Here is a 27,489-nt window from a genome sequence, read left to right as displayed (position 1 = left end):
TTAGCAATTTGTTACAGCTTGCGGTATTAAGATTTGGCCTCGAGTATTGATGAAGTTACTATAAATTTATTGCTGAACATCCCAAGTTCAAATCTTGTTTATATATTATGGGTAAAATGAGGAAAAATTTGAGCTTTTTAGCCACTGTGCATTTCTCTGTTTAATGCAATTGTGGAATAAATTAAATAGCTCTGATTATTAAAATAATTATAAGATGACTAGTGATAGAATTATATTCTTGTAACTCTCACAGTCTGTTTTGAACCAAGCCATTTAATTTGGTTTAAAGAGTTAATTATGACAAGAGGATATTTAATATCCTCTAGCATATGACAGCTTCAAAATATAAATATGGTAATTTATTGTAAAAAGAAGAAAGCTAGGGCACATCATTGTTAATGCAGTCCTTTTATCTCTGGAAAATGGAACTCATATTAAGCTTTGAATCTCAAGGGAAAGGATATGGGGGAAGGGTATGGTAGGAGCTCATTTTGTTCTTTGTATACATCAGAAAACTATCTTAGCAAACTGGACTTCCAAGTGTTGAATAATGGGATAGTAAGAACAATTATGATCCATGATTTTTGCAAAGCTTCATGAAGTGGTGTTGCTAGTGGTTGTTTTCAGTATCTTACTTTTATTATATTGGTACCTGTTATATATGACCTTTGTTTTCAAAAAATTATACTCAATTATATGTAGGAAACGTATTTCATTGTGTAATAACAGTTTAAGCTTTAGATTTTCTAAATGCATATATACATACCAGCATTGTTCAGGGTAAACACTACAGATTTAGCAATTGTATTTATAGTACATTACCACCTTGTAATATTTTAATTAGAAACCTCTATCAACTAGAAATTTTCTATATCTGCAGCTCAGAGATAGTTCATGTTCATGCTGATAAACAGAAATCATTGCAGGTTTCGTACGCATGTTTTCAGTCATCAGAGGAAGTCTAGGTTATGCAGCTTTTTAAGAACGTACATTCTGTTTTTATTTAATTGTTTGAGAATTGATGATCTAAATTGTAGTAAATTAACATGTTAGTATCAAAAGTATTTTTCCTGACCATTATACAGTGACACGAGTTCCTCAAATATCATCAAATTTACCTCTTCTGAGTAATGTTTTAACTTTCATAACTAGAGCTGGACTATGTATTATTTAGATTTTAAAATTGCTTCAGCATTTAAATATGGATTTATAGTAGAAAGTATAGACCGTATTACATAGTCTCAGGGGAGTTTAGAATACATTAACTGTAAATTACATGAATTCATTACTAAGAAACAACGACCTTTATTCATCTTTTTCAGAATCTAATTTATAAAAATGAAAAAGAAATCACTATCCTCTTTGTCTTCCATTTACTTTTGGACTTTTGGCATAGTAAGTAGCAGTGCTAGTTAAAACTGATTAATGATCACTATTCAGTAACCATTCCTGGAAAACCATCTGTGTGCAAACCACATTGTGAGGTGCTGGGAATAAAAAGATGGGTAAGCCCTATCCTGAAGGTATGAGTAGCTTGACTGGAGGGACAGATGTAGATAAATATCAATGTGACAGATGCTGTACTCTCAGTGTGAGTAAAGTACTACAGAAGCCCAGACAATCTTATATTACATATAAAATATTTTAATTGTCAATAATAGTACAATGAAGGTTCTATAGAAGAAGGTTCATTTGAGTAGAACTTTGTAAATACATAGGCATGGCATTCAAGATATATAGTCTGAAAAAAGTCATGAAATTACATGAAATGTTTATTGAATCATTAGAGTTTATGGAAGTGAACACTTGAATAAAGTAGGCTAGGACCAGATTGTGATAGACCAAGAAAAGCAGAGTAGAGAATTAGGACTAACCGTGGAGAGTTAGTGACCAATAAAAAGAATTGATATTATCTGTGCTTTAGAAAGTAACTGGCTAGAAGATAGAGATTAATAACATATTCCAATCAGTTTTACAAGCCAGAAACCTATAAATCATCTTTGTCTACCTTACCTGGTTATCCAGTGAAGTCCTGTTAGTTTTTACTTCCTAGATATTGCTTAAATATGTTGACTTTCTTTTGTTCCCTAGTCATGATCTTAATTCAAACAAGCATTGTGTTACCTGGACTACCGAAATAACCTCTAACTGATTTTACCTTACTACCCTTGTTCTCACGTAGTACATTGTCTGATGTTAGTAGACATTACTAGAACTCTGTTAGCTTTTTTCTTCCCACTTCTCTCTTTTTGGTTAGTGCTTGCCTGCTGTAGTAGGTTGAAATGTGTCCCTCAAAAAGGTATGTTGCATGCTCTGTACCTGTGAGTGTGATTCTGTTTGGAAATAGGATCTTTGTAGATGCAATCAAGGTATAAGTGAAGATGAGGTCATACTAGAATAGGGTGGGCCCTTAATCCAATATGACTAGTGTCATTAGAGAGATATAATTAGAGGGGAAGAGATATAGAGATGCATGAGGAGAGAAGGCCATGTGATGAGGGAGGCAGAGATTGAAATGCTGCAGCTGTAAGCCATGGAATGCCAAGGATTGTCAGCAAACCACCAGAAGCTAGGAAGAGGCAAGAAAGGATTTCTCTCCCATGGATTTCAGAGGGGGTATGACTCTGTCAACATCTTTTTAAATTTTTAAAAAATTTTTGGCTGTGTTGGGTCTTCATTGCTGTGCATGGGCTTTCTCTAGTTGTGATGAGCGGGGGCTACTCTTCATTTCAGTGCACCGCCTTCTCATTGCGGTGGCTTCTCTTGTTGCAGAGCACGGGCTCCAGGCTCGCGGGCTTCAGTAGTTGCGACATGCGGGCTCAGTAGTTGCGACTCAGGGGCTCTAGAGCGCAGGCTCAGTAGTTGTAGTGCACAGGCTTAGTTGTTCCGCGGCATGTGGGATCTTCCCGGACCAGGGCTTGAACCCATGTCCCCTGCATTGGCAGGCAGATTCTTAACCATTGCGCCACCAGGGAAGCCCCCTCTGTCAACATCTTGATTTCAGACTTCTAGCCTCCAGAACTGCGAGACAATAAATTGTTGTTTTAAGCCACCCAGTTTGTGGTACTTTCTTATGGAAGCCCTAGGAAACAAATACACCTTGTATATATTGTTTTACCCTTTAACTTTATTCTCTTTCCTTATATTTTAGATTTATCTCTTGTAAATAGCATTTAGCTGTATTTATTATCTTTGGTTATATTTTATCTTTTAAATGGAGCATTTTATGTTTTATACTTACTTAAATTAATCAAAAATATGAAAAAATTTCACCATCTTATTTTGTGTTATTTGTCCTACCTTTTCTGTATTTATTTTCTTCTTCTTTCTTGCCTTCTTTTGATAGTTTTTTCTCATTTTTTTCCCGCTCAGTTTGAAGTTGTGTTCTAGAAATTTTACTCCAGAAATTTTAGCATGTGTATTTAACTCAGTAAGTCTAAAGTTGACATTTTTACCTTTCCAAATAATGTACTTTTATTCTACTCACTTCTTTCCAACTTATGTGTAATTATTGACTTTTTTCCTTTTTATTAAAGCCCATAATACATTATTGTTTTTATTATGTACAGCCAATATTTGATTACTTTTCTTATTTATTTATAACTTCTTTTGTTATGCATCCCCTCTATTATCTCATACCTTTTATGTGGAATTATTAAACTTCTGTCAGTAGTTATATTCTTTAACATTTCTTTTAGACTCTGCTAGTAGCTAATTTCCATTGTTTTTATGACAGTCTTTAGTTTACCCTATTCATTGGACATTGAATTTGAAGTAAACGGTTATTTTTCCTTTAGCATATCGATGATTTCATTCCAGTGTCCTCTGACTTTCAGTGTTACTGTTGAGAAGTCAGCTGTCAGTACAATTGTCTCCTTTGAAGATAACCTTTTTTCCTTTCTGTTTTACTTTTAAGAGCCAATCATTGTGTTTAGTGTAGTTTAGATTCACTGTGATGAGTCTAGGTATGGATTTTTGTTTTTCTAACTGAAATTTACTTGGCTTCTGGAAAATACGTTACATTGTTTTTCATCAGTTCTGAATATTTCTTGCCATTATTTATTCAGATGTTACCTTTGCCTCATTTCTTCTCTCCTTCCAGAACTTTGGTTGATTCATTTGATAAACAAATAAATATTAAGCACCTTCTCTTTGCTAGTAACTGTTTTAGGAGCTTGTGGTACATTCTTTTCTTCCCAACTCTGCCCTGCCATCACTGTTTTCAGGCCCACCATCAAACATAGAGGCAACAGGTTTCCACAAACTTCTTCACAGGTGCCCCTGAATGGTCCCTGGTTAGTGACTTTTCTCTGATCCTCCAATCATATCCTTTGTGATCTGTACTCCTTAGCTTCTCCTACAGTGGTATAAGGTCTGATCCTTATAATAAATTCCTGATGCCGTATCACTGGAAGGTTCTGATCCCCAGGTTAAACCATAACTGATACATAGAGCTGACAGGTGTGCGAGAAAGGGAGAGGAGTCAGGGAGTCGAGGATTTTTGCCTGAGCCATAGGATGAAGTTGCCATCATCTGAGAATGGAGGAGAATGTGGAAGAGTGGGTTTAGGAAGAAAGATTGAAAGTTCAGTTTTGAGTATGTTGAGTTTGATATTGTAATAGTTAACCATCTTCATATGTCAAGTAGCTGATGAATATAATGAATTTAGAATTTTGGAGATTTATTTTGGACACTGTCAGTATATGGATGGAATTTAAAACTATGAGACTGGATGATATAGCCAAAGGAATAAATGTGGATAAAGAGGATGAAGGATTGAGCTTTGGGGCCTGTCAACATTTTTAGAGGCTGGGAGAAGATGAATCAGCAAAGGAGGTTGTTGGGAAAAGATTAGCAAGGAATTGGAAGTAATGACTTTGGTCAAATAATGCCCCAAAGTAATGAGAATTGAAAATTCACCTTTGGATTCAAGTTTAGTTTTTTGTTTTTTTTTAAATATGCAGCTTGTTTTCAGAACTGGTATGATGCAATTTGTATTTTGTACCACATTTTTATATATTCTAACATCTGTCCAGAATAGTTATTTTGTTCCACTGATCTTTCTGTATTGAGAAATATGTTGTACTCTAAAATTTTGAATTTAGCAGGTTACCAATTATGCTTGTCTTTATTTCTTGTAAGAATATCATAAACATTTCAAATTAAAATTCCTTTTAATTTGCTAACTTTACTCTTAAGTGAATTATAATCACCCATCACTTTGGGTATCACTTAGCCAAACTTTGGTCTGTTGAGGTAATTCTCTTTTTTCCCCCATCTGTGGGCTTTGGCTATTTTCTTTTTATATAGTCAATCCAAATATATATTAGAAAAGAAAAATATCAAAGCTCATCATTCAGTTTTGAAGTTTAGTTGCTAAATTTTCTAATAATATAGTGTTTTGAACCTGGTACCAGAACCTATACTTAAGTTGGCTGGTTATCATCCCCTATCTTAACTTTGACAAGGTCAAGCTGAAGTTTCATGGGAGGCCAATTTCTAGCCTTTCTGCTTGGCCACTGGCTCTGAAGAGTAGACTACAGTGGTTTTCCTTATCAGGGACTTTCGTCCTGATACATGCAACTTTGTGGATCTCCTCTGAGGAAAACTGAAGAATATTCTTCATTCTCTGAAGTGCCATATGTTCTGACTTTGGGGATTTGCATTAATTAGATTCTGACCTTACCTATATCATGCAGCTCTTCCACCTCTTACTTTTTGCATCTGAAAAATGAGAACATTGGAAAGATGATCTCTAAAGTCACTTTCTGCTCTAAATTTTTGTGATTGAATATATACAGTTGATCCTTATTATTCACAGATTCTGCAGTTGCAGGTTCACCTACTAGCTAAAATTTACTTGTAACCTTGCAGTGCTTTCACAGCCATTCATGGATATGCACAGGGGGACAGACATTAGGAGTCATCCTATGTACACGTTCCCAGCTGAGGTTGAACAAGGCAATGCACTGCCTTCTTGTTTTAACTCTCATACTGCAAACAAGTGTCTTTTTTTTGTGGTGCTATGTTTTTCACATTTTGGTGATTTCACTGGGCCTCCAAGTGTAGCGCTGAAGTGCTATCTAGTGTTCCTAAGTGCAAGAAAGCTGTGATTTCCCTTTCAGAGAAAATATGTGTTAGATAAGCTTTATTCAGGCATGAGTTATAGTGTTGTTGGCTGTGAGTTCAGTGTTAATGAATCAACAATATATATTAAATAATGTGTCTTTAAACAGAAACACACAGAAAACAAGGTTATATGTTATTTGGTTGACAAAAATATGATCAGAGGATTGCAGGAACCTAATGCTGTATTTCCCCTAGAAGCAGTGGTTCCGTATTCACTAATTTAGTGTTCCTGGTGGTGTTATAGAACATAACTACTGTGAATGACAAGAATGGACTGAATATTTTTTCTTTTATCTTGTCCTTATGCTCCTTGGAATAATAAGCTCTTGTTCTGTTTCCCCTAGGATCTATCATTCTGCATATCAGCAACATTTAATAAGTACCTGTCCACCCCTCTAGGTCATCACAAAGCACCGAGCTGATCTCCCTGTGCTGTGCTACTGTTTCCCACCAGCCAACTGTTTTACATTCAGTGGTGTATATATGTCCATGCCGCTCTCACTTTGCCCCAGCTTATGTTTGTGTTGTATACAACGTCCCTGGTTCTTACTTGTACTTAGTGGGAGGAATAGAGAAAAGTTTGTCTGCTCTGTCTTCCCGGAAGCAAAGTCCCAGTAACATATAATTTAATTTATAAAATTTAATTATGCATAACCTTTTAAGAACAATTGATATTGTAGTTGCTCACCAATTACTTACTGAATTGAGTTAAAAGTGGTGCATATTCTTTAGGAAGGCTGTTTGTCTCCATCTAAGAGCTTTGTGAATTGAGAAAAAGAAAACGCAAATAAACACTTGTAGCATTTCTACCAAGTTAGTTTTCAAATATATCAATTTCTATACCTTTTCATAAACATAATTTATAATTTAGATGAGGAAAGACTGAATGTATTGTATTGACAATAACTTCAGTCTTTTCCTATCATTTCCATTGTTAACTGGTTCTGTTACATTCAATTTATCTTGGATGATCATTTATCTCTTAATTGTGCTGTGGTTTGTCAAATGAGCCTGGGCTTTTATTACGTAACCACAGATCACCTCTGGAGCTAGTGAGCTGGTCAAAGTATGTATTCTAAATTGTAAGTTGTCACTTTGATGTTACTCCACACCCTTTGAAAGATGAAGGTGCAGATGAGTCAGGTGATTTTCAACAAATGCTACTAGAGTATTCAATTTAGATTTTAAGAAGTACATTTTAAGACTCTTCGGTTTGAATAATGACTTAAGTTTAAATTTTAATTGGACTGAACGTTTTCATCATTTTTTGATTTTCACAGTATGTTACCCAGTTAATTAAAGTCAGTAATGTCTTCATGAGGTAGGACAGTTATCTCCATTTTACAGATGGGAAAATTGAAAAATGTCATTTAGTTATGACTTATCCAAGAGCATTCAGTGAACTGAGATTAGAACCAGAACAATAGACCAAGATTGGAATTCTAAATATATTTTTTTTAACCACTATCTTGTGTTGAGTCCAATAGACCATGCCAGTAACCAAATTAAATTTATATATCTTTCAAAATGAGAGCAAGGGGGGAAGAGGGTTATCCAATTAGAACTTTAGCTTCAGACATGGTGTGTAAATGTCTAATTTTTCAGTCTGATGCATCAGGAATGTTTCATCATTATCATATCCCCTTTTTCATATGCAGCATAATAAAAAGTCCATAATACAAGACAGTAATTTCAAAAAATATGAATTTCTCCTTAAGAAATACGGTAGTTATTTGAATTTTTTTATAATTTAAAGGAAAACTGAAAAATGTGATATGTATAACAAACATATAAATATAGTGCATATCCTTGCCATTAAATATATTACATTTCTACACTTTATATATTGCACAAATGCAATTGAAAATTTATGGTAGGTTTACAAACTGTCAATGCTTATCATGTTAAAGACTACTAACTGTGTAAAATAAGTTGGAACTTGGAAACTGGTTTGTTAAAATTAAATTTCATTCCATATTAGTCTTCTGTTAGTTTGAAATATTTATATAGAATATTTTAGAGTAGTTTGTTATAATATGTTAGGAAGAATTTATTACTAAAAATTAAGCGTCTGGGTTCTAGATTTAGCTCTTATTCTGCTAAATATATTGATCATGGAAGCATATTTGCAGATTTGTCTTTGGGAATTAGAATCTTCATATAGCAGTTCATTATTGATAATGTAGCACCACGGGGATTTCTTCTCTGCTAATTTTTTTCTTTTCACCTTTTCTTCTTTTGTATTCTATTGTTAAAATTCTAATCAATGCCAGGTAAAATTGGGTAATAATGTATTGCTTTCCAATTCAGTGCTTCTCTTTTTCACAGTAGGTTTTTGTTTAAAATGACTCCATTTGAGGTGATACTAAACAAGTTAAAAATTAAAGTCTGTATCTCAGTTGTCCAAGATTAGGAATACCTATAACAAAACCAAGTTATTATAAACCTTATTCCTCACTCCAAACTAATTCTCCTCTACCTTGGAAGTCCCATAATGTTTTGTTATTGAAATTTGCTTTATTTTGCCTTACATTATTGTGAGCTGTTAACTTGACCCCCAGAGTACCTCATAAATTGTTTTACACTGCCTGTTCTCAGGTAGATGTTTTGAATTGAATTCAGTTCCCTGAAGACAAGACAAACACATGACCCCTTTCTGATATCTGGTTTTTAATATGGATATGTTGATTTTGTTTCTGTTTAGCTTGTTTCTCATTAGGCTGTCAAATTACGTATTTATTTTTAGTAGTGTCTATTCATAGTCAGTTTTCTTCACCTGGTTAGAATTATTAAGATTTTGTTTCCCCAGTAATCTTCTAATTTGCATGGTGAAAAATCAGATGATCACTGATCAATTATTTTAAAATATAAATTGCATTGTAATACATGCCATCTAGATGACCAGTCTAACCAGAACAGTGCCTACCACATAGTAGGTGCTCAAAAAATAAATAAATGGATGAGTGAGAGAACTAACAAATGATTCTTATAACCTTTCTGTTTAATAGTTTATCCACTTAGATATTTATAAGTAAGATCACTGTGTTCAAGGATTTGTTAAAAATCCTTAATTTTAATTTAAACTCCTTAGTGCCAAAAACTGCATCTCTGCATGAACATGCCACATGAAGCCTGTTAACTTTATTAAGATGTACCAAATTAATAGTTATCCAAAGTGAGTTGATAGGTTAGGGCCCATTGAACAGAACTGCATAGAATTGTTGATGAGATATAATGTGTGTGAAGGGCATCTATAGACTGTAAACTACTACACAAAGGTTAGTTCATTTATTAGGCAGCTTTTATTATTAAAATGCAACCAGTAATACATGCTAAATAATACTACTGTACTGTAACTACCCTTATCAGAATATGCAATATATAGTTGAGCATACAATCTGGATTGTATAGATTGTCAAGGTACAGGCTAAGCTGTATCTTATTCTTGGCAAAGTGTCTTTGGGTGTTCCTAAATAATAAAAAAATACAATTATATAGAAAAATTACAAAGAAATAACTAAGTAGATAGTGTGTAATCTTGATAGATGATTATTAGAAAGCAAATTTCTAAATGCCAAAGCTGTAATAAAATCTTGTTTTGTAATTGAAGCTTTGGGGAAAATCATTTTGGATAACATATTAGTAGTTTGGGTTTATTTGTACAAAATATTGAAAGGCTGAACATTGAAAGATTAAAACTTGTCTCAAGATTATTCAAAAAACAAGGCTAGATTTCTTTTTGCTTTTAAGTTAGAAATGGTGAAGGAAACAAGTAAAATGGTTTATTTCTAGATGGAAATGTATTGTGTCATTTCCACCCAAGAAAACATTTAAGTGCATTAGTAATATCTGGTTTTTTTTATCTTAAGCCAAAAGAATTCACTAAGAATAATCTGACTTAAAAAAATCACTATGAAGTATGTTCCTTAGGTTAAAATTTTGAGTCTTTTGAGCCTATATAATTTTTTTCCTAACTTGTTCAAGGAGAGAGAGTGTAACTTTTTCTTTAAAATTTTCCTTTCACTCGTGTTATTTTGTTGTCCTCCTTACATTTGTATATAATAGGATAGTACAAAGTGCCTTGGATTTATTATTCAATGGAAATACGTCCTTTCAGAGATCATTTGCTGTCTAGACCTCTATTTACCAGCAGTCATGAACAGATTGTACTTTTCTATTGAGATTAATATGGTTGCAAGGCAGCATTTAAAAAAGAGAAGAGTTTTAAATATTATGCTTGGAAAATATGAAGGACAATTAAAATCCGGTGTCTAACACATAAAAGAGCCATTTTATGCAAATACCATCTTTTATTTATATTTTGGTCCATTTATGATAGTAAATCTATTGGTCATTTTTTTTTAATAGTTTAAAACCTTTATTGTGTAGCTAGGGAATTAGAAATAGTCCATAGAAAAGGGCTTTTCTTAACACATCAAAGAAGTGCCTCAACTTTGGTCCCCCAAACCTAGAATAGTGCTTATGTTCTATGACACCCTTCTTTCTATAGGGTTTTCTGTACTCTGTGTGAATCCTAGATTCTCTGTAATTTCTATCAGTCATTTTTTTTTTTAAGAGAAAAGGATAAAGGCAGTAGTCTTAACCTTTAGACCACATATAGTGCATTTAAATACACACGTGTAATAAAACCTTGTTACTTTAGATTTGACTCTTTTGGAATTCTGGATGTAGTTTGTACACAGGTTGAGTAGAAGTTCACTTTTATTGCTTAACAAATTCATATTATAAATACATTTTAGAAAGTATATTTAATCTTAAGGTGTCTTAGTTAAGGCTACTATAACATACCACAGACTCGGTGGCTTAAACAACATTTATTTCTTAACAGTTCTGGAGGCTGGAAGTCTGAGATCAGGGGGCCAGCGTGGTTGGGTTCTTGGTGAGGGCCCTCTTCTGGCTGTGTCCTCACATGCCCTTCCTTGGTTAGTGCCCTAGAAAGCAGGGCTGTTACCCCTGGGACAGTGTCACTGAGGTAACCAGGCAACTAGGGTGAACTGTGCTGGCTGCAGAAGCCCTCCTGTACTCAGTGATGCAAAAAATGGATTTGAAAGAAATAGTTTGTCACTGTGGCATGGAAGAGAGAGCTCTTGGACTGCACAATCTGAAAGGCTACCTCCTTCCCCCAACCCTGCCTTCACTGGAACCTCCTGCCTGGTCCAGGAAAATCTTAAGCTCTTCAACCTAAATTACAATATGTATTGATATGGTGTCAATTCGAACGTACTATTGGAAAAAAAAAGAAAGAAAAAAAAACATGAGAAAGAGAAGCAGATTTTACTGGGAAATGAAGTCTTACCTGGTGGACCCGTGGAGCCTGAGTCCTTTGGTCCTTCTGTGTATTCAGCGTATTGTATTGAATTATGGAGCTTGATGTTTTTGGTGTCTTTCACTAAAAATTAATATTCTTGAGGGTAGAGTCTATTGTTCCAATGTAAAACATAGTACCTATGGCTTTGAAGGCCTTTTGTACGTTGGAGAGGGTGTGAATGCTTTAGATAATAGCATTTGTCATGATTTGGAAAATGACTGCCTTCAAAGTATCTCTAAATTAAGGTAAAGTGATATCAGCTAGGATTTCACCTAGTTTGTAGCTCCATATTTCAGAGGACTGTTTAACTCTCTTCTGAGAACAGTTCTTACCCATTTCCTTGCCTGAAAGAATGAAAATCCTCAGACTTCTTCACTTGTCCTCTCCCTCACCCTTTCTACCCTCTTTTCTCTTCCGCTAAGAAGTCATAAAGAGCTCACTATAATTTTCTTAATCCTTTGATGAAATCACTCTGTTGTAGATCTAGCTCTGCTTAAATCAAGTGATGCTTGTTCCCTGAAACGTGGGAACAATGTTCAACCTTTATTTCTTTTTAGCACATCCAGTCAGCACCTTTATGCAGTACAAAGATAGTAGATATAAGATAGATCTTTTGCATCTTATATGTCAGGTGTAATTCCTAATTTTTTTCATAGCTGTGACTAACTTAGTGCTTTGAAAATATTTTTCATTGGTCGTAACATTTGACAGAATGAGAAAATCTATAATTCAAACTTTTAAGGTAGAAGAACCTAGAGGATATGACCACTGGGTTAGCTTTTTCCTAAATGGATTTCTACCTAACAAATTTTGTGAGGGAGGAGGAATAGCAAGAGTTAATACCTGTACTGTTTATGGAGAGCAGCCTTTTTCCTTCTCTTACTGATATTATATCCTTTATGAGATCAAACGTAGGAAAGAAAGATGCTTGATATTGTCTCCTTTGGCTGGAGTATTGGTAGCAAGGTTTGGAAGCACTTGTTACCTGGTTCTATACACACAGCATCTTTTAAAGTTAGAAATTAAGAAGGCTTTAAGGATTACATTCTTATCTTGGCATCTTTTATCCTTGGCAAAGGCCTACTGTGCTACTAGACATTTTACATTTTAAATTTTCACAAATCGTAGTAGAGTATCATTGATTTCCTACATGTATTTTTAAAAAATTGACTGTGAAAAGTTTATTTCCATAGAATAATAGTCACTCAAAACTAAACCCCATTCTTAATTCTTTAAAATAAATTGTAACTGGAGGAAAAAAATTGAGTCTTAGAGGGTAGGAGTTTTGTCTCTTGGGTCTAACAGTTTGCAAATGCAGAATAGCAAACTTTTATGAGGAAAAAATCTTTAATGTAAAATGTGTTTCTTGATCCCATGGGATTCTGGTAAATCAGCCATACTTCTAGGCCCTCTATTATCTTCCCGTTGTGAACTGATTGATGGAAATAGAATCTGGATGTATGGGATTAATCACAGTCTTTCTGTCTTGTTTAAGGCTCTTTAGATAGCGTTTCTGTGGTCATTACTTTTGAGCTAGATGTTTTTAATTTGTTTACTCATTATTCATAATTGTTTTCTGTGTAGCATCCTGTCTTTTGATATAGCAGATATTTTATTATAGGATTAGTCATCCACAGATTAGCCTAAATCTACTGTTAGTTAAAGAGGATTCAGGGAGAGAAAAGGTAAATTTGGAATCATATTTGCTTCAACAGTGATCTTTTATATATCTGATTTGGTAAACATGGTTTATTACTTTATATTATAGATGTATTGTATATATGTATAATTTATATTTGTTATATGTCACATATATATTACACATTTATTATTGAAGTATCATCTCCTCAGAGGACTCTTGAAATTATCACACTTGACCCTTTATCTTCCTAAATGAACAAGGGACTGTTCTATCTAAGTAAAACTTAATGTTTTAATCTGGGGATCTTTTTTTTGATAATATTAAGACCAAGTTCTGAATTCTGCTTGGGGGCAGTGAGCTTATCAGAGAGGGACAGTTAGTATTTTTTATTTTTTTAAATTTTATTTATTTTTCAAAAAATTGTATTTATTTATTTATTTTCGGCTGCATCAGGTCCTTGTTGCAGCAGCAGGATCTTTAGTTGCAGTGTGCAGGCTTCTCTCTAGTTACAGCATGCGGGCTCGATAGCGCTGTGGGCTCAGTAGTTGAGGTGTGCAGCCTTAGTTGCCCGCACCACGTGAGATCTTAGTTCCCCGACCAGGGATCAAACCCGCGTTCCCTGCATTGGAAGGCGGATTCTTAACCACTGGACCACCCGGGAAGTTCTAGTATTTTTAAAATAAGACCACTGTCATTTCCTTCTTCAGTAATAACTATTTTATTCTAATAAAATTAGGAAGAGAATGGTGGATTCCATACAGTTTACTTATTTATTTTTTTAATGTGAGAGAGGCTATGAAGTGTATTTTTTCTAACAGGAAGTTCACCTGTTCAAGGTTACTGTGTGCCTACTGTGTGGCACTTGCCTGTGAGTTCCAGGTGGGGATAGAGGTATTGACTTTGAGGACCCCTAACAGTTTAGAGAACTTGAAGCATTAACTGGGTAGTTAGCCTTTCTATTTTCCCTACTCTTTTACTTAGGACACTTTTCATAGATTGTATTAGTTTTCATATCTTTTCTGGATAGCATATTTCTTTGAGATGCATGCTCACTACCATGATCCTGTTTGTTACTAAACTAAACTTTAACTTTTCTCATAAAATGGGGTTAATATTAATATCATTAATATGAATTATAACACACCTCGTAGAGTTACTGTAAAGATTAAATTAATTGAAGTCCAGTGTCTGGTACACATAGCTTAATAAATATTAGCTGTTAGTATGATCATTATTATAATTTATTTTACAAATGCTTATGGAATATCTTACTAATTACCTGGAACAGTGATAAGCAATGTGAGGAGTATGGAAGAAATACTAAATGTTGTTTTTCCACAAGAAGTTATAATATAATATAGATGTGATAAAACAAACACATGAAACAGCAGTGAACTATGTATGACAATATATAAATAAGGACCAAACTGTGTGGCACAGGTTGTTGATGCTGCAGAAGAATTTGGAGCAATGATAAATCAGTGAGGGTGGGGCAATCAAGGTAAGCTTCATGCAGGAGATGGCACTGAAGCTGTGTCTGGAAAAATGGGTAGTATTGGAAAAATATAGAAGGGTATTTCAGGTAGAGATGACTGGCACATTCACAAGACAGTAAAGAGGCAGAATTGGTGAAAGCAGAGGCCTCCAATTGCTGAGTGATAAGGCAATCAGAGAATAAAATCTAAGTCCTTGTCTTCGATTTTAAGCACCTTAATAGCAAAGTTTTATATTGAAGCTTTTTCAGCTCTTGCCTTTTATACATCTAACTATATAAACTTGTTGCCATCATGTTCCCATATGCATGATGACATGTCACTTCCTCTGAGGAAAGACACTGTGCATCAAGTCTTCTTTATTTCTGCATGAGAACTTCTTGTCAATTTAATTCATTGCGTTTGTTTGTTATTGCAATCAGCATCAATTTCTTTTCTTTATTCCTGCCTCCTTTTTTTGTTAGAGCATGATGGCTGTTTCCTCATTTATCTCTGCAAAACACCCTTTTGGGGAAGAGCAGTGAGAAGGAAGAGTTATGAAATATTAATTAAAAGAGAAGAAAAGTTACACTAAAATATTAAATATTCCTATAAAGGAATTATAAATAATGTTATTTCTAATATATTAACTCTGTCTTATAAAGAGTCCTTGTGTCAATGGATTCTGCTCCTTTCACAGTGCCCCTAGCACCCAACAACTCTCCCCTCCCTGCCTTAAGAGAGATGTATGAAGAATCCGTAGCTTGAAGTGAACTATCCTGTTTGTGGTCAGTTTACGCTTGGTCCATTAGAAATTTCATTTCAAGCTGTATTATATGTATGGGTTTGTTTTTATAATAGTGTTTTTCATAGCCTGGAATGGTTATAATTGAAAGTACTGTGTTCTTCATAGTTATGAGTAACTACATCATTTGAGTTTCACTTTGATTGTTAGATTGCTTTTAAACTATGGTTAACACTTTCAATAAATACAAGTTTGGTAGATACTTTATAAGCAACACTGGTAGGTAGTTTACAAACAATATTATATGTACTCTAAGAAGAAAATGAAGGAAAGTATTTTGGATGATTTTAGTAATGGCAGTAGCACATAAATAGAATCTAGTTTGCCATTTCTCTTGAGTATGTCTTCACTTTAGACTGCCATACTTAATCTTTTGAGTACCTCTCTAATGAGTGACAAACTGTTGAAATTTTAAGTACTTACAGAATAGTTAATTTCCTCAGCAAGCTGTGTGCCTTTAGATTTTACTTTTATTTGTGCCTTGTACACATATGGAGTTATTTCACTTTATTTTAAGCTACCTTGATTTTGTCTTACTAAATTATATTTTACCTTATAAAACAGTTGAAATGCGCTTGCCATTTTCAGGTATTGTAGTAGAATTCTACTTAAAAACAGTAGTAGTTGGGGCTTCCCTGGTGGCGCAGTGGTTGAGAGTCCGCCTACCGATGGAGGGGACATGGGTTCGTGCCCTGGTCCGGGAAGATCCCACATGCCGCGGAGCGGCTGGTCCCGTGAGCCATGGCCGCTGGGCCTCCGCGTCCGGAGCCTGTGCTCCGCAACGGGAGAGGCCACAACAGTGAGAGGCCCGCGTACCGCAAAAAAAAACCCCAAAAAACAGTAGTAGTTGAAAGTGTTTTTTTAGCTTTCAGTTTGCTGCTTGGAACCATTTAAATTACAGAGTCATATTAATATGCCCTTCTTACATGCCATCTAACAGGAAGTCTATCAGTGCTGCTGCTCATATATAGTAACATTTCTTTGTAGCCATCTCTAGATTTCTTACATATAATAGATAAATCCACAGTGTCTTTTCCTTTTCATTAGCTGTGCGTTTTTTTCTGATGGTAAAGATTGTTATTCTTATAAACACTGTACCTTGTAAAATAAAATGTAAAGACATCTCCACTTCCTTGTAAAGTTAATCTGATCTCAGAGGCAACACATTGCTTTACCTTATAGAACCACCAAAAGCAGACTTACTATTCCCCTCCCTCCCCCCAAAAAGGGCATCTCAGTGCATTCATGACATACTTGATGTTCACATCGATTCGATTCGAAGACTTGCCTCATGCTGCTTGCCTGGTGCCGCCGCCTTGCTCTTTTTAATTAAGGAAAAAAGTCATGAGAACAACTTTTCTGTTTTTGGAGACAAGGAGTATTTGTGGATTAAATCTCTGTTGGCCAGTTAACTGAAGTCCTATTCTTGGCATCTCTTATGTTGTTCTCCCGACTTCTCCTTCCTCCTCTGCTCTCCCATTTTTCCCATTCTAATCGCAGTAATTCACATATCAAATCACACTCCTGATGCAGAAATTCTAGTCTTAGAAAGAGGCTATTTTAAAATTAAAATTGTTTGGAGCATCACTTGCTAGAAAGTGAAAGGAGGCTCTGAACTTGTGACTTCTATAATAATAACCAGACATCAGGAAATGAAGTGGAATATTGGTTTGATCTTAGAAATAAATTAACTTGGGCCCTACTAGTCATAATCAGAACATTTACAAGACAATATTTGTTGACAATTACGCCACAAGTGCTTTCAGATGTATTAGTCCTAGCTAAGGATGTAATACGGCAACATTTAAAAATTTTGCATGAATACCTCAGGTTTATTTTTCTAAAACTAGACGGAAGAAGAATTTTTGGAAGCTGTTAAGCTCTTCCTTTTTTCTGTTTTGCCTCATCTGTCATCTCATTTATAGAAATCCTATTTTAAATTTCCCAAGACCAGGTAATCTTTATCTTGTTTGGATCATGCTAGAACTTCAGCTGTCAGTTTTGGTTGTGCATATCAAAATATTTTATGGCAAACTCACCTACGTATAAATTTACTTAATATCCATTTATTTTAAAATCTGCCTTATATTTCTCAGTATTTTAATATCAGTGGTTAGTTCTTCCTTAGGGAGGTATGTGTTGTTTTTTGTTTGTTTTGTTCTTTTTCTCCTGTGTGTTGTTTTTTTTTCCTGTATTTTTTTACTTACCAGCAACCATTGATCACTCACCTTGTGTCAGGCACTGTACTAGAGGCTTGGGATTATAATATAAAATGTTATAAGATTACATTTCACGGCATTTGATAAGAGAGTCTTGAAAACTTTTATCAGTGGTTCCAGTGTTGGGTCATATTTTGAGGGCATGCGCCTAACGGAAGTCCCTGAAGCCCAGTGTGTGGGTTTTCACTTAACATGCAAGCCTCTACTTTCAGGGTTTAAAAGTCTTTAGTAGTCAGAAGATTACTACAGTACATAATTCCCATGGGTCTGTTATAGAATTTGCCAGTTTGTCTCCGTTTCTTGTAGTTTAACTACTTCAAACCTACTGCTTCTTTAAGACTATGAGTTCCCGAGGCGGGGATCATCTTTATGTCTCTGATACCTGGCCTAGAGTCTGGCATATACTCTAAATAATTGATGTATAATAAATGATTCAATTTCATAAAGAGAAAGAAGATGAGGAAGAGCCAAGATTGAATAGAGGATTGAGCTAATTTCCCTCCCTTGTTGACTTTCTTTTTTTCCCCCTGTTGCTCCTTTTAAAGAAGTAGGCCATGTTGGCTGAAGTTGTCCGCATACCTGAAGAGGTTGGTCAGAGCTTTGCAAGCCCCACACTGATTTTATCACTCAGCATTGATCATGTTGTGGGGAATTAATTATCCTTAACCAAACGTCTTAATTATTAAGAAGTGAGATTTAAGAACAAAGAGCCAGAGGAAGAGAAGTTTGATTCTCAATTCGACCTCTTACAAGCTGTGTGTCCTCAGGCAAATTAGTAATTTCTGTTAGCCTCCAAATCTATTAAATGGGAATAATAATGGTACCTAACACATGGGATTCTTTGACAAGATTAAATGACAATCCTAAATTCCTAACACTAAAGGAGTATTCAAATTAAAATTAATACCAGAGAGAAGGCCGATATAATGTAGAATTAAGCTTAGCACAGGGCCTTGCACACTGAAGGTCTCAGTAAGTAACAACTATAATTATTATGGTTTTCGTGGCTTTGTAACCGTCAGCACTAATTTATAGTAATACAGTCGACCCTTGAACAGCACAGGTTTGAACTGCTAAGATCCACTTATATGTGGCTTTTTGACTTCGCTGAGGGTCAGTGCCCCTAATCTCTGTATTGTTCAAGGGTCAACTGTATATCATTACATATAGATGTGTGTGTACACACATATGCATTAAATATACACATATATGTACATACTCAGGTCTCTATTTGTAGCAACTCATTTCTAACTACTCAGAAAGTTATTTAGCCCTTAGAAGATTGTTTTGTGACTGTGTGATCGAAGGAAAAGGGTTAGGTTATCTTGAGGGATATTTCATCCGGAGCTTGGAAAATTAGGTCTTCCACAGTAGTACATGCTTTTCTGGCATCCAGATAACTCCTCTCTGCTAATTGTGTCAGTCAGTCTCTATCCTCTCCTCTGACTATCTGCCTCTTTTTCTCCCTCTTTTCTTACATGTAGACATGCATTGACTATATACATTCTGACAGATTTATACTTTTTAACTCTCTTATCTGTCATTAACATTAAATTTCAATATTTCATACAAGGCAATTCATTTTTTCTTCTTTTTAAGACATGCTGCATTTTGGAAATATGCTTTGGTCATTCAGTGTATTCAACTGATTTAGACTGAACAAATGTTAGTTAAGTACATACATTATTTTATTTAATCCTCAAAACATTTCTGTGGAGTTAAGTCATAACCCGTTTGCCCAACAAAATAATGAGGCTACAGAGGAGTTAAATGAGTTGCCTGAAGTTACACAGGAAACAAGCACCACAGTTGGGAATCAGACATATAGTGTGATTTCCAGCCACCCTTTCCACAGCACCATAACAGCCTGAACAAAAAGGACCTAGAAATCTTCATCTATGAGTCAACTATCTCAGGGTAGATTACTTCCACAAATCTTATCCATTCTGTAGTGATTTTTAGTTGACTCAACTTCAGAATGACCATTCCTGCCCTTGTAACCCTCCTTGTTAACTGGCAGAGTGGGAGAAAATAAAAGATTACAGGTCTTTGAGAAGAGAAAGAATAAGTGTTAAAGTTGGGAAGGTATCAAGTAAGTGGAGGGCTGGATAGTTTTAGCAAGGAATGAGAAGGAAAGCTAAGGATGTATGTATAGAAATACAGATGAATTGAAAGATGGAGAAACTTGTACCTCAAGACTGGATCTTCTCCACTCAATGAGAAATAAAAGTGGTTTTTGGAGTGAGAAGAGAAAGGGATGGTCTGGGGAGATTTAGAGAAAGGAGGAGGTCTGGAACAGTCTTTGTGGGATTCAAGAAGAGAAAAATGTTTGAAGTTGTTGAGAGACTTGTATCTTAGGAATGGATATTTTTGGGGCTTTCTAAAACATAGAACGTACCTTTTAGACCTTTTTTAAAAATTTTTATTTTATTTATTTATTTTTGGCTGTGTTGGGTCTTCGTTGCTGCACGTGGGCCCTCTCTAGCTGCGGCGAGCGGGGGCCACTCTTAGTTGCAGTGCGCGGGCTTCTCATTGTGGTGGCTTCTCTTGTTGCGGATCATGGGCTTTAGGTGCACGGGCTTCAGTAGTTGCGGCATGCAAGCTCAGTAGTTGTGGCTCGCGGCCTCTAGAGCACAGGCTCAGTAGTTGTGGCACACGGGCTTAGTTGCTTCGTGGCATGTGGGATCTTCCCGGACCAGGGATCAAACCTGTGTCCCCTGCACTGGCAGGCAGATTCTTATACACTGCGCCACCAGGGAAGCCCTAAACCATTTTTAAGTGTACAAATCCGTGACCTTAAGTACATTCCCAGTGTTGTGCAACCATAACCACTGTCAATTTCCAGAATTTTTTCATCATTTCAAACAGAAACTTTGTACCCATTAAACAATAACTCCCTGTTCCTGTCTCACCTTGGTCTCTGGTAACCGCTATTCTACTTTCTGTCTTTTTGAATTTGACTTTGCTACATACCTCATATAAGTGGAATATATAATAGCTGTCCTTTTGTGACTGGCTTATTTCACTTAGCATAATGTTTTCAGAGTTCATCCATGTTGCAGCATGTCAGCATTCCATTCCTTTTTAAGACTGAATAATATTCCATAAACAAGATATATACCACATTATGTTTTTCAATTGTTGATGGGCATATGGATTGTTTCTACCTTTTGGCTATTGTGAATAATGCTGCTATGACATTGGTGACAAGGAATGGGTTTTAAAACTACATCTTAAAAAAACCGTATGAAATAACTATGTGCTTATACTTCCACACTGCTTAATTCTTTCTGAAAGCCTGGTTAATTTATTTGAGGAAAAAGGTAACGTTGTTTGACTACCCCTCATGGATTTGCTGAGCACATTCTAAGGTTGTAATGACCATAACCCACTTCAAGAATTCACATCAGTCACTTAATAGAGTGGAAAACATGAATGGAAAAGTATTGTGATTATTAGATAACCTCCATCTTGCGTTTTGGAAATAATAGAATTAGTTTCACCGTAAGGACATGAGGGTCTTTCAGTCATTTATAAAATGTGGTCCTAGACAGCTTGGTAACATTTACTTTATATTCACGGCTTTAAGAAATGTTAAAATTATCATGCTTTATAGCACTGCCAGCACTATCTGGTGATGTCTTTCTTATGGATATCTCATGATTTCCTATTGTCAGCCCAGCATATGAGATTCTGGAACTTCGTCTTGAATATACTTAGACTAGATTATAGCTGTCACATTACTGAGGTTCAGCTGTCTCATGCATTATGTTAACTTTTGTTAATTGATCAAGGCATATGTCAAGGGTAAATATAATGATTTATAAGCAAAATAATTGATGTGCAATATGGTATTCTGGTCATTTTTAAATTTGAAGTAATTAAAAACAATTCTGCTACTATATCATTAGTTATCAGTGTGTTTTGAACAGATATCAAAATAAAGAATAAAATGAATTGTTACAGTTCAAATTCTTTTACATGAGCTATTCAGCTAGGTAAGAATTTCCTTCAAGGGCTTTGCAAACTAAACCAGTCAGTAAGTTACTCTGTTTGAACAAAAGAATATACTGATTGAATTAAGGCAGGAATTGTCTGTTAACTCAAAATAGGCTCATTCATGTTTATAAGTAGAGTCATGAAAATGATAAAGAATTAACTACAGCAAGTCCCCTACATACGAACGAGTTCCATTCTGAGAGCGCATTTGAAGTCCAATTTGTTCGTAAGCCCAACAAAGTTAGCCTAGGTACCCAGCTAACACAGTTGGCTATATAGTTCTGTACTGTAATAGGTTTATAATACTTTTCACCCGAATAATACATAAAAAATGACCAAACACAAAAAAATAAAGAAAACATTTTAAATCTTACAGTACAGTACCTTGAAAAGTACAGTAGTACAGTACAACAGCTGGTATGCAGGGGCTGGCATCAAGTGAACAGGCAAGAAGAGTTACTGACTGGAGGAGGGAGAGGAGGTGGGATATGGTAGAGCTGAAGGATCGTCAGCAATAGGAGGCAGAGGGCAAGCTGCAATTTCACTCACGCCTGACTTGATGGAATGCACATTCACATCTTTGAAAGTTTGCAACTTGAAGGTTCCTATGTAGGGGACTTAACCATACTTTAAAAAATAAAGATAGCTAATATGTACCTAGCAATGAAAAAATACTAACTCAATACCTACCAAAATCTATATTTAAAAAAAAAGGGATGCATATATAATATTTACTAGAGGAGTATTCAAATTAAAATTAATAGTAAAGAGAAGATCAATATAATGTATATTCTATCAGTGAGACACTTAGGCAGTTCTCTGTAGTTTTGGCAGTTCATATGTCAGCAGTTTGTGGAGAGTTCTATGAAGCTGAAATTCAGATTTGAAGTAATTCTTTTCAGTGTGGAATATAACAGTCTCAGTCATTCTGGGGTCTGTGATTTAAAAAAAACATTTCTTTCTTTGATTGATCATAGCTATTATTGAAATAGCTGGTAACGTGACATGGTGCTATAATTTAGACAGAAAAAAATGGAATTGTGAATTATATCCACTCAGCTTAAATCTCCCTGTTTCTTGTCTCCACAGTATCTTTTGTACTTTTTCTGCAGAAATGGCCCCATAGCATAATGTTCCTACATTTTCCCAGGGGAAAAGGAGGATGTCACAGAGTCTTGTCTGAAGTATACAAGGGGAACTTGTACAACAAAAATATAGGGAAAAAATAAAATAAGTTTCAGAATTTCCCAATACAGGAAATGAAAGTTTTATTCATTTATTTTATTTATTAATCTTTTAACAAATGTGCTTTACATATACATCTTGGAGTCAAGCAGGTGAAAATTTATGGATATGATGATGATTCATGTAATTTCAGATGTTTAGATTTGAGGCTAATCCCTACATAAATCATTCTCCCCTCTCTTCTTTTGTAGGTTAAAAGTAAGCTATAGAATAATTCTTATGACCAGTAGATAATAAACCAGGTGGGGAGCTATATGTGTTTGATGATTTCCCTGTTAAAAACCACCTTTCAGACTTTTTGCTTCATGTTTACACAAGCAGGTCTTAAAATAATAAACCAACTCTCCATTTAGAATGATCAGGGTGGGTTGATTTAGAATTATTTGTAGGCCCAGTTTGTGATATGGCCTGTGAACATTTGTACTTTCCTTTTTTAATATATTTAGCAAAACTTTGAAGATGAAGTTTGTACATTATTTTTTACAGCTTTATTGAGGAGTATTTGATATATGATAACCTGCACTTAGTTAAAGTGTGCAATTTGATTTTTAAGTGTGAAATCACCACTCCCAGAATAAGATGATGACCATGTCCATCAGCCGCCGGCCCCCCCCCCCCCCCAAAATTTCCTCCTGCCCCTTGTTAATCCCTCCCTCCCTCTCTCCTCCCGCACCCTTCACTCCCTTTTCTGGCAACCACTGCTTTGGGGTATTCATTTTCTAGAATCTTATGTAGATGAAAACATACACTGTATGTGTCTGTGGTGGTCTTCCCCCACCCCCCCCCTTCTTTCAACATTAGATTCATCCATGTTGTTACATGTATCAGTAGTTTGTTTCTTTTTATTGCTGAGCAGCCTGTTGTTGTATAGATATATCGCAATTTACTTATCCGTTCACCTGTGTATGGATGGACATTTGAGATGTCTTCAATCTTTGGCTATTATAAATAAAGCTGCTGTGAGACTAGGAAACAAGTCTTCTCGTATACATATGCTTTCATTTGTCTTGAAATGGGACTGGCCATTTTTTTCTCCAAAGGATCAGATAGTAAATATGTTAGTCTTTATTGGCTCCAGGTGGTAGGCTGGGGTAGTGGTGGGACTTCATTTGTTTCCCTTCTCTCAGGTACCATCTTATCTTGGCTGGGACTGGAAAATTTGTCTATACATTTTTAATGCACTTATGTTCCTTTTTTTGTTTTTTTTAATTTTACTGCCTTTCTATTTAAAACCATTATGCCCAGATATGTGAGTTCTGTGTTTTCATATTATATTTATGCCATAGAATTTGTAGCTCTAGTACTAAGAAGAGGATGAGTGACTTGTGGATTCCCTAGAAGCTCATCTCTTAAAATACTCATCTATTTTTACAGGAATATTAAAATATGTTAATATACCAATTAATATTGTATCCCTCATTTAGGAGTCACTCTTACTCTCTCACTGATTGCTTATGTTGGTTTTTTTCTTTGGACTTTTTATATTAAGACCTTTTATAGTATGAAGTGTACATACAGAAAAGTACATAAAACATAAATGTGCAGCTTACTGAAATTTCATGGAACCAACATACATTTAACTACTACTCAGAACAAAAAAAAATCATATTGCCAGCACCCTAGATGCCTCCAGCATGCTATTTCTCATTCACAAATTTCTCTCTCCCACCAAAGATAGCCATTATCTGTAAGTTTGTGATTTTTACTTCCTTGCTCTTTTTTATACTTTTGTTACTTAGGTATGCAATTCTAAACACTAGGGTTTGGTTTTGCCTGGTTTTGAACCTTACATAAATTCAACCCTATGTTCTTTTATATTTGGCTTCATGTCTCCTTTACACAATCTTAATATAATCTGGGACAGTACCTCACTTTCACTTTTCATGATCTTGACAATTTTTTTTTTTTTTTTTTTTTTTTTTTTGCGGTACGCGGGGCTCGCACTGTTGTGGCCTCTCCCGTTGCGGAGCACAGGCTCTGGACGCGCAGGCTCAGTGGCCATGGCTCACGGGCCCAGCCGCTCCGCGGCATGTGGGATCCTCCCGGACCGGGGCACGAACCCGTGTCCCCTGCATCGGCAGGCAGACTCTCAACCACTGCGACACCAGGGAAGCCCGATCTTGACACTTTTTGAAGACTACTAGTTATTATACAGAACGCCCCTTAGTGTGATCTTTTGGGGGGGGTGTATTTTTAGGAAGGCACACCACGAAAGCAACAGTGTGCTCTTCTAGGTGCATTATGTTGGGGGTGGGAGCTCATGTTGGTAATTTTGATTATTTGGTTAAGTGAGTCTGCTGGATTTTAAAGTTGCTATGTTTATGATTAGTAAGTGTTTTCTGGGTTGAAATTTTGAGACTAGGCAGATGTCAGGTTTCTCATCCTACCTTCCTCTTGTAGTTTTAGTATTTTTCAATGGTTTTTGCCTGCAACAATCGTTACTGTGGTGTTTTTCAATTTCAATTAGGCAAATATTTCAAATATGGTGAATTTCAATTTCCTTCATTCTTTTTTTTTTTTGGTACATGGAAATAATTTTATTTTCATACTGTAGCACAGGAGACATACAATCAATATTTTTTCCTAGCGTGTGCAATATATAAATTATTCACATTAAAAAATTTAAGAACAGAAAGCCTCGTATGCAGGAGGTATTTAAAAATGTATACCTAATTTTGAATTGGCGTTTTTGACAGTATACACTATTAGCTTTATAAATCTGAATGAAAATGACGATACACCTTTGAACAAGTACACATAGGGGTCCACTCCAGATACTTAATTCAGTATATGGATAACTCGCTCTTCACTTTGGTCGCTGGGATTCCAGATGCTGAGGCATATGTGAATCTGAAAGATACTTCCAGAAGTATATTTATTACACTGGCGTTTTAAAGATTTCTCTTTCTTCTACTCTCCTTTATAACGAGGGGTCCTTTTCTCTTTAAAAGCAGGAAGACCTTCAAGTCTGTCTTTCGTTGGAATAGTCTGAGCATAACAAGCTTCTTCTATGGCTAATCCTGTTACTAAATCGACCTCCATCCCTTGCTTAATTGCTAATTTTGCCACTCTCATTGCAACAGGTCCCTGAGGTAAAAACTCTCTTGCTAGGTCCAAGGCCTTTCTATAGGCAGCATCTCCCTCCTGGTTCTGTTCCAGAACATGGCTGATCAAGCCCACTGCTTTGGCTGCTTGGCCATCGAGCACACGTGCAGAGAAGATGAGCTCTTTGGCCAGGGACATCCCAATGGCACGTGGCAGTCACTGCGTGCCCCCTCCACCAGGAATAATTGCCAACTTTGTTTCAGCCAGGCCCATTTTTGCAGAAGAAGCTGCTACTCTTATATCACACGCTAAAGCCATTTCAAGTCCACCACCTAAAGCGAGTCCATCTATTGCTGCAGTGGTTGGCACTGGAAGATTAGCGATTTCATTAATCACTGCTCTTATTTTGGAGACAAAAGGACCAACTTCACTGGAATTCATTTTGACTCTTTCCTTAAGGTCAGCACCAGCACAGAATATCCCTGGGACTTCACTTCTTACTATGATGGTCCGTACTTTCTTATCAGATTTTAAAGCATCCACAGCTTTTGAAAGCATTTTTATAAGATTTGTACTCAATGAATTTTTGGTATAAGCTCTGTTTATTCCAAGCACCACAGTTCCTCGGTTCTCCTCCTCCAGATACCGCACCCGCAGCTCGTCCTCCGTCTTCACCTCAGAGCTGTAGCCCCTCCGCCAGGCCGCACCCCCGATCGTGGGTGTCCAGCCCCGAGCCCAGGTCGCCGGGTCGACCCGCGGGACCGAGCCGGATAGCCTCCACCCAGGGCCGAGCCGGATAGCCTCCACCCAGGGCCGAGCCGCGCACAGCAAGCGGCCACCAAGCGAGCGCGGCCGGCCTACAAGATACCCGAGGCCCCGGGTGCCGCTGCGGCCGCCGCCGCCGCCATGTTGACTGTTTCTCCTTCATTCTTTTTCAGTGCATTAATAGGGATTGAAATGGAAAGAACCACTGTCCCCTCTTCCTCATATACTTATTTATATTATTAAGGATTTAGGAATATTTTACTCCATGGGTTATAATACAGCACTATGATTTTATTTTGCTGTTTTGGCTTTGGTCCTTGGGAACGCCTTCAGTTCAACATCTGTGTCTTTTTGGCATGCTCTCATCACTTTTCCATTATCTCCTTACTTCCCAGTACCACAAGATGTTCCAGGCTCTTCTTATACTTTTCCCCCGTCAGTCCAGAAATCAGCCCTTTCTTCAAAGAGCCCAGGTGTTTTTGTTTTTTGGGGTTTTTTTTTTTGCGGTACGTGGGCCTCTCACTGCTGTGGCCTCTCCCGTTGTGGATGGCCTCTCCTGTTGCAGAGCACAGGCTTCGGACGCGCAGGCTCAGCGGCCATGGCTCACAGGCCCAGCCGCTCCGCGGCATGTGGGATCTTCCCGGACCGGGACACGAACCCGCGTCCCCTGCATCGGCAGGCGGACTCTCAACCACTGCACCACCAGGGAAGCCCTGTTTTTGTTTTCTAATTGGTGAAGATTGATGGTTGGAAACACGGATCTAGGTCCTCCGCCCGGTTGTTGCTGCTGGGTGTCATTACAGACCCTCTCAGTTGTCAGAGCTAGGAATGTATTTGTT

The 27,489-nt window shown here is 36.3% G+C and overlaps 1 protein-coding gene and 1 pseudogene across 7 annotated transcripts in view; one reads left to right on the top strand and one right to left on the bottom strand.

Moving 5' to 3' along the window:
• RNGTT (RNA guanylyltransferase and 5'-phosphatase) overlaps window positions 1-27,489 on the top strand; it is a 249,817-nt gene that overhangs the window by 132,924 nt on the left and 89,404 nt on the right. The gene's annotated exons all lie outside the window — the stretch shown is intronic.
• LOC117314469 (methylglutaconyl-CoA hydratase, mitochondrial-like) lies at window positions 25,728-26,808 on the bottom strand (annotated as a pseudogene).

Source organism: Tursiops truncatus, chromosome 12 (assembly GCF_011762595.2).
Source record: "Tursiops truncatus isolate mTurTru1 chromosome 12, mTurTru1.mat.Y, whole genome shotgun sequence".
In the NCBI taxonomy this organism is placed as follows: Eukaryota; Metazoa; Chordata; class Mammalia; order Artiodactyla; family Delphinidae; genus Tursiops; species Tursiops truncatus.
This window is presented reverse-complemented; position numbering and strand designations above follow the sequence as displayed.